The sequence below is a fragment of the Gossypium arboreum genome, chromosome 7 (assembly GCF_025698485.1).
Source record: "Gossypium arboreum isolate Shixiya-1 chromosome 7, ASM2569848v2, whole genome shotgun sequence".
Classification (NCBI taxonomy): domain Eukaryota; kingdom Viridiplantae; phylum Streptophyta; class Magnoliopsida; order Malvales; family Malvaceae; genus Gossypium; species Gossypium arboreum.
The window spans coordinates 69,641,733-69,656,643 of record NC_069076.1 but is presented as its reverse complement, the minus strand read 5'-3'; the positions used below and the strand labels follow the sequence as shown (position 1 = coordinate 69,656,643).

General features: G+C 35.4%; 1 long non-coding RNA gene across 1 annotated transcript; it reads right to left on the bottom strand.

Moving 5' to 3' along the window:
* Positions 1-3,915: 3,915 nt before the first annotated feature.
* LOC128295577 (uncharacterized) lies at positions 3,916-6,053 on the bottom strand. The gene is made up of 3 exons (XR_008286103.1): positions 5,920-6,053; positions 4,961-5,002; positions 3,916-4,101 (listed from the first exon to the last, which is right to left on the bottom strand). It is a non-coding gene; the product is annotated as an uncharacterized LOC128295577 (long non-coding RNA).
* Positions 6,054-14,911: the final 8,858 nt, after the last annotated feature.

Sequence of the window (14,911 nt, the reverse complement as noted above, 5' to 3'; positions counted from 1 at the left end):
TTAATGATCAATATCACTATATTTTTGGTATTCTATTTAGTTCTATATTAGTAAAAGATTCGGAGATAAAACTCATATTATGCTATTTTCTACTTCTATCGATTGTTGCTCTACTTTATGTATATGGAATTTATGTTGTTTATGTTATAGCTGGTTCTAGTGCATTTGATTAATATTCTTCTTTTGGATTTTTGTCGGAGTATCATTGATCTCTTTATCAATCAATATGAGTTATATTCTCGAAAGTTTAGTAGAACTTTACATTTGGGATTTCTTTATATTGGTTTTCTTATTGTTCTTATTATCTATTTTATCATATATGGTCTATCTGCAAAGAACACATTGACTTGGAATTATGATATCTGTTACGATTATAATTCTTGGTTGGATCATTGAAGCATGTTAACACAAATCCCAGCTTTATAGATGTCATGTTGTTGCACTTATTATTGTGCTGGAATTGTATTGAGTTTCTCTCATTGCTTTGGGGTGGATTATTGGTACTTGAGGCATAGCTTTACCTACATCGTTGTAAAGTTTATCTTATTATAACACTGTGCTTAGTTTGGAAGAAGGTTTTCATAGGAAAGAGCAAAATAATCCTCCTAATTGATCTGATGTTGTGGCTCAAGTATGGTTCAAAGCTTTGATGTTAATTTTTGAAATAGCTTCATTATGTGTCTAACTTCTAACTTTCAAGAAGGGATAAATAGTGGAAATAGTATAGATGGTGGAAGATTAAGTTGAGCATCACACTCTAGTTCTCATCACTTTGATGATCTTGAATTATGTCAACAAATCAAGTCTGGATGTTATACTTCATATGGACTAATACAGTTGTTGTGAATTTTGATTGCTACTATGACGGGATCAGGATAGATTTTATGTTTGCATATTTTATTGACAAGAAGTAAGCATTGATTTGAAACCTTAATATCAAGTTGATAAAATCAACTCAAATGATTTTGTCAGAACAAATTATTCACTTGAAGAACTAGTTGAGTTTATCTATAGATTCGAGAATAATTTCATGAAATCATGGACAAGAAGACAGACAACCAAAATGAGGGATTCAGATCCCAGAAGACATGATACATAGATATATCAACTAGGTCAAAATGGTTATTGGGAATTTCTTGGAAGTTATATTACTGATGGTAAAGCTATAACAGGAAAGTATCAAAATTGTTCAGTTAAGTTAGGTATTTATTTTAGCCTTACCCAAAAAAGAATTTTTTGTTCATGGTAACGTTTCATTCTGATGATCTTGAATTAAGATGGGTTGGATATCATGAAATTGAGGGTAAAACCATTAATTCCTTAGAGAATTTTGAAATGTAGGGAAAAACATTCAAATATGTGCACTGAATAATTTCGGGATTTTATGGTACATCTTATATGAGGTAGTTTATAGTCTAATTGATTTACATCAGACAGCGACAAAGGTATATAATTTTTTGAGATGAGACTACTGGTATACATGATTACAACGAGAAATTTTAGAGTTAATTTCCAGATATCTGTTATGCTTATAGTTAAGGTTTAATATCAAATTTTGGTATAAAGTCTTATTAGGAACGGGTTATGATAGATTTTTTTATTGGAATACTCTTAAAAAGGTGAAAGAAAGATTTGATTTGAATAACTATTATCAAGTGAGAAATTTCGAGGACGAAATTTTCGTTGGGGGGAGAATTGTAACAACCTGTTTTTCAGTAGTGTCAGAAACAATAGTTTTGGGGCCACAAATTCAATGAGCTAGTTTGTAAATATTACTATTTAATATTCACGAGTCAATTATGATGTTAAAATAAATTTTGAATTGGTAATTTATACTATATAGAAGAATAATTGGGTTCAAGTGGTATGACCTTAAAGTCAAGTGGTTTTAGAAAATGAGGTATCGAGACCTCGTTTCTATAAATTGAGCCATAAATATTTTTATAAATTTTTTCATAAATATTTAAGGAGTGTTATTAAGATTGTATTAAATTTTTGTTAAGAAATTTTAATGTTTAGATAGTTAATTAAGCTAAAAGGACTAAATCGTAATAGTTGAAAAAGTCAATCGCTATTAGTTTAAAGGTGTTAATTGATTAAGGAAACATAATCGGATGGGCTTAATGGATGAAGTACCCATTTTTAAGATGGTGGACGGTTAAAGCTTTAAATTCTTTTAACTTTATATGTTTTATATGTTAATTTTATTATTAAAATAAAAGAAAAAAGGTTAAAAAAATAAGAAACAAAAGTTATCTTCCTAAATTAGTTTCTCCTTCTTCAAATGAAAGCCATGGTTAAGAGCTTGAAGTTTCGATCATGCTATAGTTCATGCATGTAAGTCCGTTTTGAACCTATTTCTCGTAATTTTTATGTCTTCGAGATAGTTACAATTAGGTCCAGTTAGCCCGTACCTTCTTTTTTGAAACTGTTAAGGATTTTGAATGTTAACATTGATCAATATTTTTTATTTTAGATATTAAATGATGAATTTGAGGTATTGGTTGTTATTTACAAGTATTTTGTTAAGTGATTTTGATAAATTTACCGATTAGGGACTAAATTGTTGAAATAGTAAAAAAAAATGACTTGATGTGAAATTGTTGCAAAAATGAGCTGAATTGGAAGCTATTAACATTCGACAATAAAATTGGTTTATTTGCAAGACTAGGACATAGGACTAAATTGAATAAAAATGAAAAGTTGAGGATAAATTTGTAAAAATATAAAAAAGAACTAAATTGCATAAAATGAATTGGTTTTTCTGTCCAAATTAATGAATTGAATAAAATCATTATTTTAGATCAAGAACGAGTGAAAGATTGAGGAGAAGGAAAAATTACCAAATAGCCCCTGTACTTAGTTATTTCTGCAATTTAGCCAGTAAGTTCATAGTATTTCAATACTTAAATAAATTTCTACTTGCATTTGTATAATATAGTTTTGTAATTAAATGCTCATAGCTAATTATTGAATGATTGCATTTATGTGCCCCTGTTTGTACTTTGGTACCCTTGATTGCACTTACGTGCCCCTATTTATACTTCGGTACCGCTGATTGCACTTACGTGCCCCCGTTTGTACTTCGGTACCTTTAATTGCACTTACGTGCCCTTGTTTGTACTTTAGTACCCCTGAATGCACATCTTTGCCCCTGTTTGCACTTCGGTACCCCTAATTGCACTTGGTGCCCCAGTTACGCATCTATGATGCCCTTGGTATGGTGTAGCTACCTGAGCATTTGAGTTAAGCTGCTAGTTCAACAGGCATAAAAAGGAAAGGAACAAAAATTTTTCAATTGACATATATTATAAATCTATGAAAATGACTGAAAAAGAAATGTTCAATGAAAGTATATTTATGTTCATGAAATTAATGATTTCAAAATGAATTTGTTCATGTGCAATGACTTACCTTATGATATTACAAGTGAATTATGTGTATACAATAATATAAGTAGTTGGTAATGCTTAGGCTTGTGCCAAGCTTATGGTTGGATTATATTATGCTTAATGGTAATATTATACATGTAGCACCCCAAACCCGGCCCAGACGTTAAGGCCGAATCCGACATGCCACTTTGAAGTCAAAAACCCGTGTTCCCTTTTTAGTGTTTTAAAAAAAAGCCGAATTTTGTCAAACTAACCAAGTGAATGGAAGCTGGGCACCAGGTAGGTATCCATAACAGAGGAGGTGAGCCATAAAGGCTGCTTAAGTACCAAGCTCTCCGATTGGATCCAATCCTAGACATGTCCACATCCATTGCCACACTTGGTTATAACAAGTTGAAATTTCTTTGAGTGGTTATCTTTGGTAAATTGAATATTCGTGTCATCGAGTTATTTAAAAAATATCGTTTTGAAATCGTGCCCTAAGTCTAGCCCATTTGAATTATTATTATCCATCAATTTAAAGTTGTTTAAAATAATATAATCTCGGAAAATCAAAGAAGAAAATAAAGTTAAAATGGCCTTATTACAACCCAAAACTTAAATAGTAATTAAAAATAACTTAAGAAAACCAGTCTCTTTTTCAAACCCAAAAGTGTTCACAATGGCCACTCTGAATCCTCGGCTCCAAGTCACCCACATCAAGACTCACCTGCAAGGTTAAAGAAGGGGTGAGTTTGGGAAACTCAGTGTGTAAGGAAAACCCATTCAAAGCCCAAGTCACTCAAGCCCATTGGGCCTAAGCCCATTCAAGTAACAGTGGTCTTGGGCGAGTCCTTTTCAGATTACAATAAAGCGGGCCTTAGCCCTTATTCAGATAACAAGATGGCCCATATGCCCATTTCAAAATACATGCAACATCAGTAAACATATGCAAGCCCATTTGGGAGACTACTCAACCCACCAACCACTACACTCCACCGTACCACCATACACTCCATGTGGGAATAGCTCAACCCACCCATTAACAACTCCACGATTCTTGACCTTCTTTGCTCGATTATCGAAAAATTGAGGCAAAGCCTCCAAGACGTGGACAAGCCACTTTCAGTACTTCCTCCGTCAATATCCCGGTCCATGCATCAGATAATAACAACATGGCATGCATAAATAACAACGATCAAACATGCATTTAGGTCAATTTAACCCAGGGTATTTGGTAATTTATCTCCTGGGTAAAAGCGTAAAATTTCCACTTTTAAAGGTATTTCAGTAATTTATCTATTTTAGGGTTTTCATGCATATTCCTACCTTTCACGTACTAACAGAATCACTACCAAGGGTTCTTACCGAATTGGGCCCGTTGGCCCATCATTCCAATTTTGGCCCATTAAGCCCCAAAATATCGAGGGCACAGAAATCATGCACTTTGCAGTCCAAACATTGCAGCTTACCAAAAACATTAATCGATTTACCTCACAACTCGTAAATCTACAAAATACCGGTTTTCGGCATTTCGGCTTTTCGACTTTTACCGATCTAGACTAAGAAAGAGGGTGTTAGTTACACACCTGTTTGCGACGATATGTTGATGAGATCCACACACGAACCGCCTACAATTGGATTACTAACACGTTAATCTAACTATTCAAATACAAACTGCATATTAACCCCTTACAATATTCTGCCAACCACACCAAACAGATCATAGTGAGCTTATAAGAAATTAATAAGCAACTCATTAACAAATTTTTGTCAATGTTTACCACATAATCATAATTTCACTGCAAGCTGTCTTCCTGAGCAACAGTCAATAAATCATTTATAACTGGAGCTACGAAACTCCAAATCAAGTGCCGTTAATTTTCCCTGAAAATAGACTCATATATCTTTTATCCATAAAATTTTCAGAATTTTTGGTATGGCCAATCAATACCAGATTTTTCTCAAAGTTTCCCATGTTTCACTGTTTGACTAATCTGACCACTCTTCATTACGAATCAAATTTATCATTGTACAAAATTCAAAATATGTTCTTGTTTATTTCATTAGAAACTAGACTCAATAAGATTTAATTAAATAATTTATTCAGCTTCTAATTCATCTCCCACAATTTATGGTGATTTTCCAAAGTCACGTTACTGCTGCTGTCCCAAGCAGATTTATTACCAAATCACTCTTTCACACATACCTTCCATGCATGTTATTTAAACATGTATATCACCAATCAATCATCACAAATCTATGATTTTACTTAAGTATAATCTCCATTTCATCATTTTAAAGCACAACATGTTAGCTGATTTTTCCCTTTAACATCTAAGGCACATGCATGCTCATTTGTTTGGCTCAACTTCACCTATCTTCCATTTTTCATCAAAAGAACATGAAACAACAACCATTTCCTTCATTTTAATTCATGACTAAATGCTCACAACACAACTAAAAATCAAAATATACTTCAAGAGTTAAGGTAGAATCAAGAAGAACTCATGAACCTCAAAATAGAAGCAAGGTACCAAGAACTTACCTTCAATTTTCCTCCTCCTAATGACCAAATACTCAAGAGTTTTCTCCTCTCCTTTCTCTTTTCTAACTTTCAGCTATGATGAACAAAGATGGACAAAACTTTGTTCTTTTCACCCCTTTTTCTTTTAATAAAACTTCATATTTCATCCATTTAATTCTTTAATACAAAAGACATGTAATTCTTATCATGAAACATTTACCTAACCCATTATCATGAAACATTTACCTAACCCATTATCATGGAATATTTACCTAATCCATTGTCATGGAACATTTACCTAACCCATTATCAATTTGTATCAATTTGTACCATAAATTATGGATATCAAGTGTACATTTTGTCTACAACAACATGATGGTTGGCCACTTCATGTAAAATGGGAGGTTTATCATGCAAATCCTCCTATTTTGCACTCCTATTTATTTGGCCACTTCAATTTAGCCTATCGCATTTTCAAACATTTTCACATAGGTCCTATTTCATAATTTCACTCACAAATGACAAAATCAAAGCATGAAATTTTGTCAACATTCACGAAATTCGAAAATTGGGCGTTACAACTCTACCCTCCTTAAAGAAATTTCGTCCTCGAAATTTACCTAATCAAACAGATGAGGGTATTGCTGTTGCATCATCTCTTCGGCTCCCAAGTAGCTTCTTCCTCCCATGATTACGCATACAAGACTTTTACCAACGGAACCGACTTCCTTCTTAGAACTTTAACCTCTCGATCTAAAATTTGTATGGGTTCTTCCTCAAAGGTCAAATCAGTCCTTACTTCAATCTCCTCCACTCGCACAACATGTGAGGGATCCGATCGATATCGTCTTAACATAGACACATGAAAAACGTCATGGATTCTGTCTAACTCTGGTGGTAACTCTAACTGATACGCTACTGGCCCTACCCGCTTAAGAACTCGATAAGGCCCTATAAACCGCGGACTCAATTTGCCTTTCTTGCCAAATCTCAAGATCTTCTTCCAAGGTGAAACCTTTAAGAAAACCATATCCCCAACCGCGAACTCTATCTCTTTGCGCTTTAGGTCCGCATACGACTTCTGTCTATCAGATGCCTCTTTTAATCGATCTCTTATCAACTTAACCTTACTTTCAGTATCTACCACCAACTCCGGTCCAAGCACTTGTCGTTCACCCAACTCTGTCCAACACGTAGGCGTCGACATCTCCGCCCATAAAGTGCCTCATATGGAGCCATCTGAATACTTGCTTGGTAGCTGTTATTGTATGCAAACTCCGCCAATGGCAAGTAGTCCTCCCAACTCCCACGAAAATCGATGATACAACCCCTTAACATATCCTCCAAAATCTAAATAACCCTCTCCATTGTCCATCCATGCGTGGGTGAAAAGCGATCTTGAAATCCAAACGTGTACCCAATGCCTCCTGCAACTTCTTCCAGAACCGAGATGTAACCCTAGGGTCTCGGTCGGAAATAATCGACACTGGCACTCCATGTAGTCGTACTATCTCTGCCACATACAACCTAGCCAACTTTTGCAGGGAGTAATCAGTCTAACCGGTATGAAATGGGCGATTTTGTTAACCTATCCACCACTACCCACAGAATCTTTCTTGGTGGGTGTCAAAGGTAACCCACTCACAAAGTCCATAGTGACTCTCCCACTTCCACAATGGAATTTTCACCGGTTGCTGATAATCCGTAGGAAATTGATGTTCACTTTCACTTGTCGGCATGTCATACATTTCCCACGAACTCAGTTACTTCTCGTTTAAGCCCGAGCCACCGATCAGTTCTCGCATGATACAACTTATTCCCTCCAGGATGCATGGCACAAAGTCCTCCATGAGCTTCCTTCAATATTGATTGTCTCGAGTCAGAATCCTTCGGAATACAAATTCTTCCTCGGAAGCATAAAACTCCTTCAGTATTCAATCTAAAATCCTCATTCTCACCCTTCTCAACTTGCTGAAACCGAAGGACCAACGAGTTATCCTTCAACTGTTTTTCTTTAATCTGCTCAGTCCAAATAGGCCTCACTTGCAATTCTGCTAATAGACTTCCATCATCAAACAGACTCAAACGTTCAAATAAGGCTCTCAAATCAGAAACAACCCTTCGACTCAACGCATCAGCCACCACGTTAGCCTTACCTGGGTGGTACTCAATCGAACAGTCGTAATCCTTAAGCAACTCTACCCATCTTCGTTGCCTAAGGTTTAACTCCTTCTGAGTTAACAGATACTTTAGGCTCTTATGATCCGTGTATATGATACACTTTTCTCCATATAAATAATGTCTCTAGATTTTCAACGCGAATATCACTGCTGCTAGCTCTAAGTCATGCGTAGGGTAGTTTGCTTCATGAGACTTAAGCTGTCGGGAAGCATAAGCGACCACCTTACCCTCTTGCATCAAGACACATCCTAACCCCACATGTGACTCATCATCGTACACACAGTGAAGTCCTTCCAGACTCGGTTGAATCAACACCGGTGCTTGATCAATACCTTTTTCAAATGGTCAAAAGTTTTTCTTGACTCTCGGTCAAACAAATGCTACCCCTTTCTTATGAGTTTCGTCAATGGTGCAGCAATTAGAGAAAATCCTTCTACGAACCTTCGGTAATAGCACCGCCAAACCCGAAAACTCGAATTTCCGACATCGATTTTGGTGGCTTCCATCCCGAAGCGCCTCAATTTTTCGAGGATCCACTCTAATTCCTTCATGAAACTACATGACCTAGAAAAGCCACTTCGCAACCAAAATTCATACTTATTAAACTTTGCATACAATTCCTTCTCTCAAAGACTTGCAAAGACAATACGTAGATGCTCCTCATGTTTCTCCTCGGTTTCCGAGTATACCAGAATATCATCGATGAAAACTACTACGAATCGGTCTAAGTAAGGTTGGAACACTCGATTCATTAGATCCATGAAAGCGGCAGGTGCGTTCGTCAACCCAAATGGCATAACCAGAACTCGTAATGACCATATCGAGTCACGAATCTTTGTCTTATGAATATCCACTTCCTTTACCCTTAATCGATGGTATCCGGATCGAAGGTCAATCTTGGAAAATACCGAAGCTCCTCTAAGTTGGTCAAATAAATCACCAATCCTTGGCAGAGGGTATTTGTTCTTTATCGTCAGTTTGTTCAACTGGCGGTAATCGATGCACATACGCATTGTCCCGTCCTTTTTCTTCACAAATAGCACCGGTGCTCCCCATGGAGACACGCTTGGCCTAATGAAGCCCTTATCCAACAACTCTTGAATTTGAGCCTTTAACTCCACTAACTCCTTCGATGCCATCCTATACGGTGCGATGGACACAGGCGCCGTTCCAGGCAACAAATCTATTCCAAACTCAACTTCTCGGTTCGGAGGTAATCCTGGAAGCTCCTCCGGAAAAACATCTTGGAACTCCTTTATGGTCCTAACCTTATCCACTGTCAGTCCCTCCTCTTCTGACTGACTTACAATGTAACGGCCTAATTTTCAGTGGTGTCGGAAATGGTGATTTGAGATCACTAAATTCGACAAATAAGATTGAACAAGATAGTAATTTAATATTTATGAGTCAAGTAAGAATTTAGAAGAATTTGTGAAATGGTGAAATTAGTGAATTAAAAGAATTTATTAGGTCAAACGGGTCAAAAATGAGGTATCGAGACCTCAAAGTTGAAAATCGAGCTATAAATATTTTTATAAATATTTATGGAGTGTCATTGAGTTAGTATTAAAGTTTCGTTAGAAAATTTTAACGTTTGGATGGCTAATTAATTGAAAAGGATTAAATTGAAAATAGCACAAAATTTGTTAAATTGTGAGTAAATAGCTTAAGTATTTAAAAAGATGGATTTAAAGAGCAATTAGACCCAAAGGTTAATGGCTGGACGGTTTGGGTATGAAATAAGCAAGAAAACAATGTGAACAAGGGCAAAATTGGAAATAGATAAAAGTTAATAGTTAAATAATGATGTAATTGAAAAATCTAGACATTTTCTTCATAATTTCTCAGCCAAAACGCCATAGAAGGTCTGGAGAAAGCTGGTTTTCATATTTTTACATCATGTGAGTCTAATTCTTGCTTTTTCTTGATAATTTTATGTTTTTATGACTTTTACAATTAGGTCCACTTGTAGAATTCATTAGTTTTTGATTTTATGGGTGAAATTGGAAGTTACCCTGGATGGATAAGGGAATTTTATGATGAATTATTATGAAATTTAAGTTCTAATTTCATATTAAGGTGGTTTTATTAAGTGATTTTGATAGGAAATGATATTTAGGACCTAATTGTGAAAAAGTTGTGAATTGAAGGTTGCTGTTGAAATTCAGAACATAAAAGATTTTGAAATAGTTTATAATGATAAAATAAAGTGTTAATTGAGAAAATTAGTTCAATTGATGGGTGAATTGAGTAGGGACTAAATTGTGGCTGTAAATTTTGGGGTAAAAGTGCAATTTCGAAATTTGAACAGCATAAATTGTGAAGTGAAATAGAAATCAAATAAATGCTAATGAGTAGAAATATTTTATATTATAGATCAAGAATCCAAAGAAGAACGAGGAAAAGAAAAAGTTGCGGAATAGTCCCTAAATTTCAATATCTTCTACAAATTAGCGGGTAAGTTCATATGGTTGAAATTAGATGTTTATTTGTGAATGATTGAAGTATATAATGTGTTATTATATACTGAATTTGTTGTGGGATTGTGTAGATTTTGTTAATGAAAGAATAAATGTGGAAATGCAAATTAGGAAAACGCAGGATTGAGTACGTTCAGTATCGTGACGTGTGATGAATTGATGGATAAGACCATGGTTGTTCCATGGAAAAGTGTGAAATGTAGGTATGGTATCATCCATACTTGAGTTGTGAAATGTAGGTATGGTATTATCCATCTTGAGTTGTGAAATGTAGGTATGGTATTATCCATCTTGAAGCGTGAAATGTAGGTATGGTATTATCAAATCCATCTTGAGTGAAGAAATGTAGGTATGGCATTTCCCATACCGAGTTAAAAAATGTAGGTATGGTATTTCAATGAGGAAAACCATCTTGAGTTGTGAATCGTGGCATTGAGCAACGACGTACTCAATTTCGTAAGCCGTTTCCTAATTTGATTATAAGAAATAAAGAGAAGTGATCCAAATGAAAGAGATTGAGTAGTTATTCTTGTTGAGCTCAACTATGTGAATTATTATAACAATGGTTGTGAATCGCAGAAACTTTAGTAAATGTTTTGGTATTGTTTGGAAATATTATGTTTGGTAAGCATTACTTTTAACCTATGAACTTACTAAGCTTCAATAAGCTTACTTGTGTGTGTTTAATATTTTTATGTAGATTGACTTGAAGTGAAGTGGGTAGATCGGATCAACACAACAAAGCACACTATCCAGATCAATTCGGTAGCTTTTGTTTTATGTTTGAAGATTTATATGGCATGTATAGAGTTTGAATGAATTGAAGTAAAGATGTTATAAACTAGTTAACAATATTTGTACTAAAATAGTTTTCGGTAAGTAGCAGTAGTTTGACTTTGAAAATCACTAAAATAGTAGAAATGGAATTAAATAATGAATAAATTATGGAATCGAATCTCGATGAGTCTATTTTCATATGGAAGAAGCAAAACAGTATATGAGCTATATTTTATGAGATGTTTAAATTTTTGTGAAACAGGGCCAGAGCAATTTCTGGATCCCCTGTTCTGACTTTGGAAATTCACCATAAATTTTACAAAGATAATTAGAAGTCATACTTTATATGTACAGATTCCTTATTGAGTCTAGTTTTATTAGAGACAAACGGCATAGTCATTGAAGCTCTGTACAGAGAGATATCTGGTTCGTAATACACAAAGGTCAGAGTAGTCAAACCCTGAAACAGGGATATTTTAAATAATAAACTGTACTAATTGGCTTGACCAAAATTCTAGAAAAAATTGGTAAGTAGATATATGAGTATAAATTCAGAGAAAATTTACGGATTTGGATTTCGAGTTTTATAACTCGAGATATGAATTATTTAGCAACTATGACACAGTTGGACAGCTTATGCGGAAAGTGTGATATAAATTGTTTGAATTTGTTTAAGTGCTCAAATAAGTTTAGTAATGCCTCGTGCTCGACTCGTGACGGTCTCGGGTAAAGGGGCGTTACATTTATTGGTATCGAGCCTGGTTTAGTCGATTCTCGGAGCAATTTGATGTGTAAAGTGTTTAAAATACATGCCATATAAATCATGTGATAGTGTGATGTGAATGATCCGATCTAATTACTAATTTTTATTATAGATTGTAAAGATGTCGATAGACCCGATGGTGCTAGTCGGGAAGAGGAAGTTAATAGTAGAATACAGACTTACGAGCGAGGAACAAGTGGTAATGTCCCGATTTCTTTGATGAGAGAGGAAGAACTTAAAAATATGATTTACGGATTAATGAATCGGTGGTATCATGAAACAATACAAGGAAGAAGTCAGGCACAACAACCTCCTCCTCCCCTCTGTACCACCGATTTACAACCCGGTTGCTCCTCCTTTAATAGATGAATCTAGCAAAAGAACACCAATTGAAAAACTCGAAAGTTTGGAGTGAAGAATTTCGAGGAGATCGGACGATGATCCGGTTAAAGCGAGTATTGGTTAAAGAGTTTGGAGAGAGTTTTAAGCAGATGATGTGTTCTCCGGAGGACTATTTGGGATGTCGATTTAGCTATTGAAAGAAGAAGCGTATAATTGGTGGGAAACCATTGAGGCAATGGTACTGCAGATAAACTTACAGGAATTCTTCCAAAACGAATTTAAGAAGAAGTATGTGGGAAAGAGATATTTAGATAAGAAGAAGAGAGAATTTCTTGATCTTCGACAAGGGAATAAAATAGTGGCGAATATGAAAGAGAATTTGTGTATCTCATTAGATATGCTCGGGATGTTAAAAACGAGAGGAAGAAATGTGCATTAGATTTGAAGAAGGGCTTAATGATGAAATCGAATGATGATTGGAGGTACAGAGATTCGGAATTTGTGATTCATGTCTCGATCGAGCTCAAAAGATGGAAGAAGTGTATAACGAAAGATGCAAAGAGAAAGAAGAGGTAAAGAGGTATACAAAAGAAGCTTTCTAGACCAACTTCGACTTTTTCGCCAAAAGTTCGAAATGATTCAGTCGACTGTTATAATCCCGAACGATCGAATAACGATAAAACGACTCAACAAGATGTCGGAGTAACTAAGAAACCAGCAGACTAGTGTTAGTAGTGTGCAAAATATTCGAGACTTAGATGTAAAATTGTGGTAGATTTCATATTGGTGAGTGTTGGGGAAGAGCCGAGCTTGCTATAAATGTGGTGGAACTGATCATTTTATTCGGGATCTGTCCTCAATTATTAAAAGAAGATAGAGAACAAGGGAGAAGCAAGCAAATACTCCTCGTAAAGGTAAACGTTCAGTCAAAGTAGTGCTCTTGGGACTGTTCATTCAGAACGAGATATCTGACCCGATCGAGACAAGAGTACCTGCGTACATATGCTATCCGCAAGGGAAGAAGCTTCGCTCCGGATGTGATAGCTGGTAATTTCTATCTTTTGATGATTCTGTATGCTTTAATTGATCCCGGATCTACACATTCATATATTTGCTTTGCATTAGTGTCGAAAAGAAAATGACTGTTGAGTCCATCGACCTTGAATTGCAAGTCACTAATCCACTAGGGCAAAGTGTGTTGGTTAATTTAATATGTCGAATTGTCCTTTGAAAATACAAGGCTGTGAATTCTCTGCGATTTAATGTTGTTACCTTTCCGAGAATTTGATGTTATTCTTGGAATGGATTGGTTGATTGAACACGATGCCATAGTGAATTGTAGAGAAAAACGGATTGATTTAAAATGTCAGACAGGGGAAAAAGTTTCAGCTGAGTTTGGGGATAAAAAGAATAATGTCAGAATTATTTCAGCCTTTACAGCTCAAAAATTGATTCGGAAAGGTAATAAAGCATTTCTAGCTTATATTCTTGATACTCGGGGTTCTAAATTGAAGATGGAACAATTGTCAGTTGTTAATGAGTTTACTGATGTGTTTCCTGAGGAATTACCTGGTTTACCCCCAGATCGTGAGGTTGAATTCACAATTGATGTAATTCCGCATGCGGCTTCAATATCAATAACACCGTATAGAATGGCACCAATGAGTTAAAGAGTTGAAGACACGATTGCAAGAGTTATTGGATAAAGGGTTCATCAGACCGAGTACATCACCTTGGGGCGCATCTGTCTTATTTGTGAAAAAGAAAGATGGTTCGTTGCGATTGTGTATTGATTACAGGCAGTTGAATAAGGTAACAATTAAAAATAAATATCCATTACCTCGTATCGATGATTTGTTTGATCAACGAAAGGTCTTTGCAGTGTTCTCAAAAATAGACCTTAGATCTGGGTATTATCAGCTGAAGGTTAAAGAGTGTGATGTGCCAAAGACTGCTTTTCGAACTCGGTATGGTCACTACGAATTTTTGGTAATGCCTTTTGGTTTAACGAATGCCCTTGCTGCATTTATGGATTTAATGAATCAATTTTTCAGTCTTATTTGGATAGATTTGTGGTGGTATTTATTGATGACATATTGGTCTATTCAAAGACGAATCCGAACATGCACAAAGACTTGAGAATTGTACTACGACTTTGAGAGAAAAGCAGTTATATGCGAAATTTAGTAAATGTGAGTTTTGGCTTCATGAGGTTGGATTTCGGGTCATATTATATCACCAAGGAATTCGTGTGGATCCAAGTAAAGTTTGGCGGTGGTGAATTGGAAAACACCTAAGAATGTAAGCGAAGTCTGAAGTTTTCGGGATTAGCAGGATACTATCGCCGTTTTGTAAAGAATTTTTCCATGATTGCTTCACCAATGAATCGTTTATTACGTAAGAATGTTGAGTTTATGTGGTCGATGAATGTCGTGAGCTTTGATCGATTAAAGAAAATGTTAATGAAGCT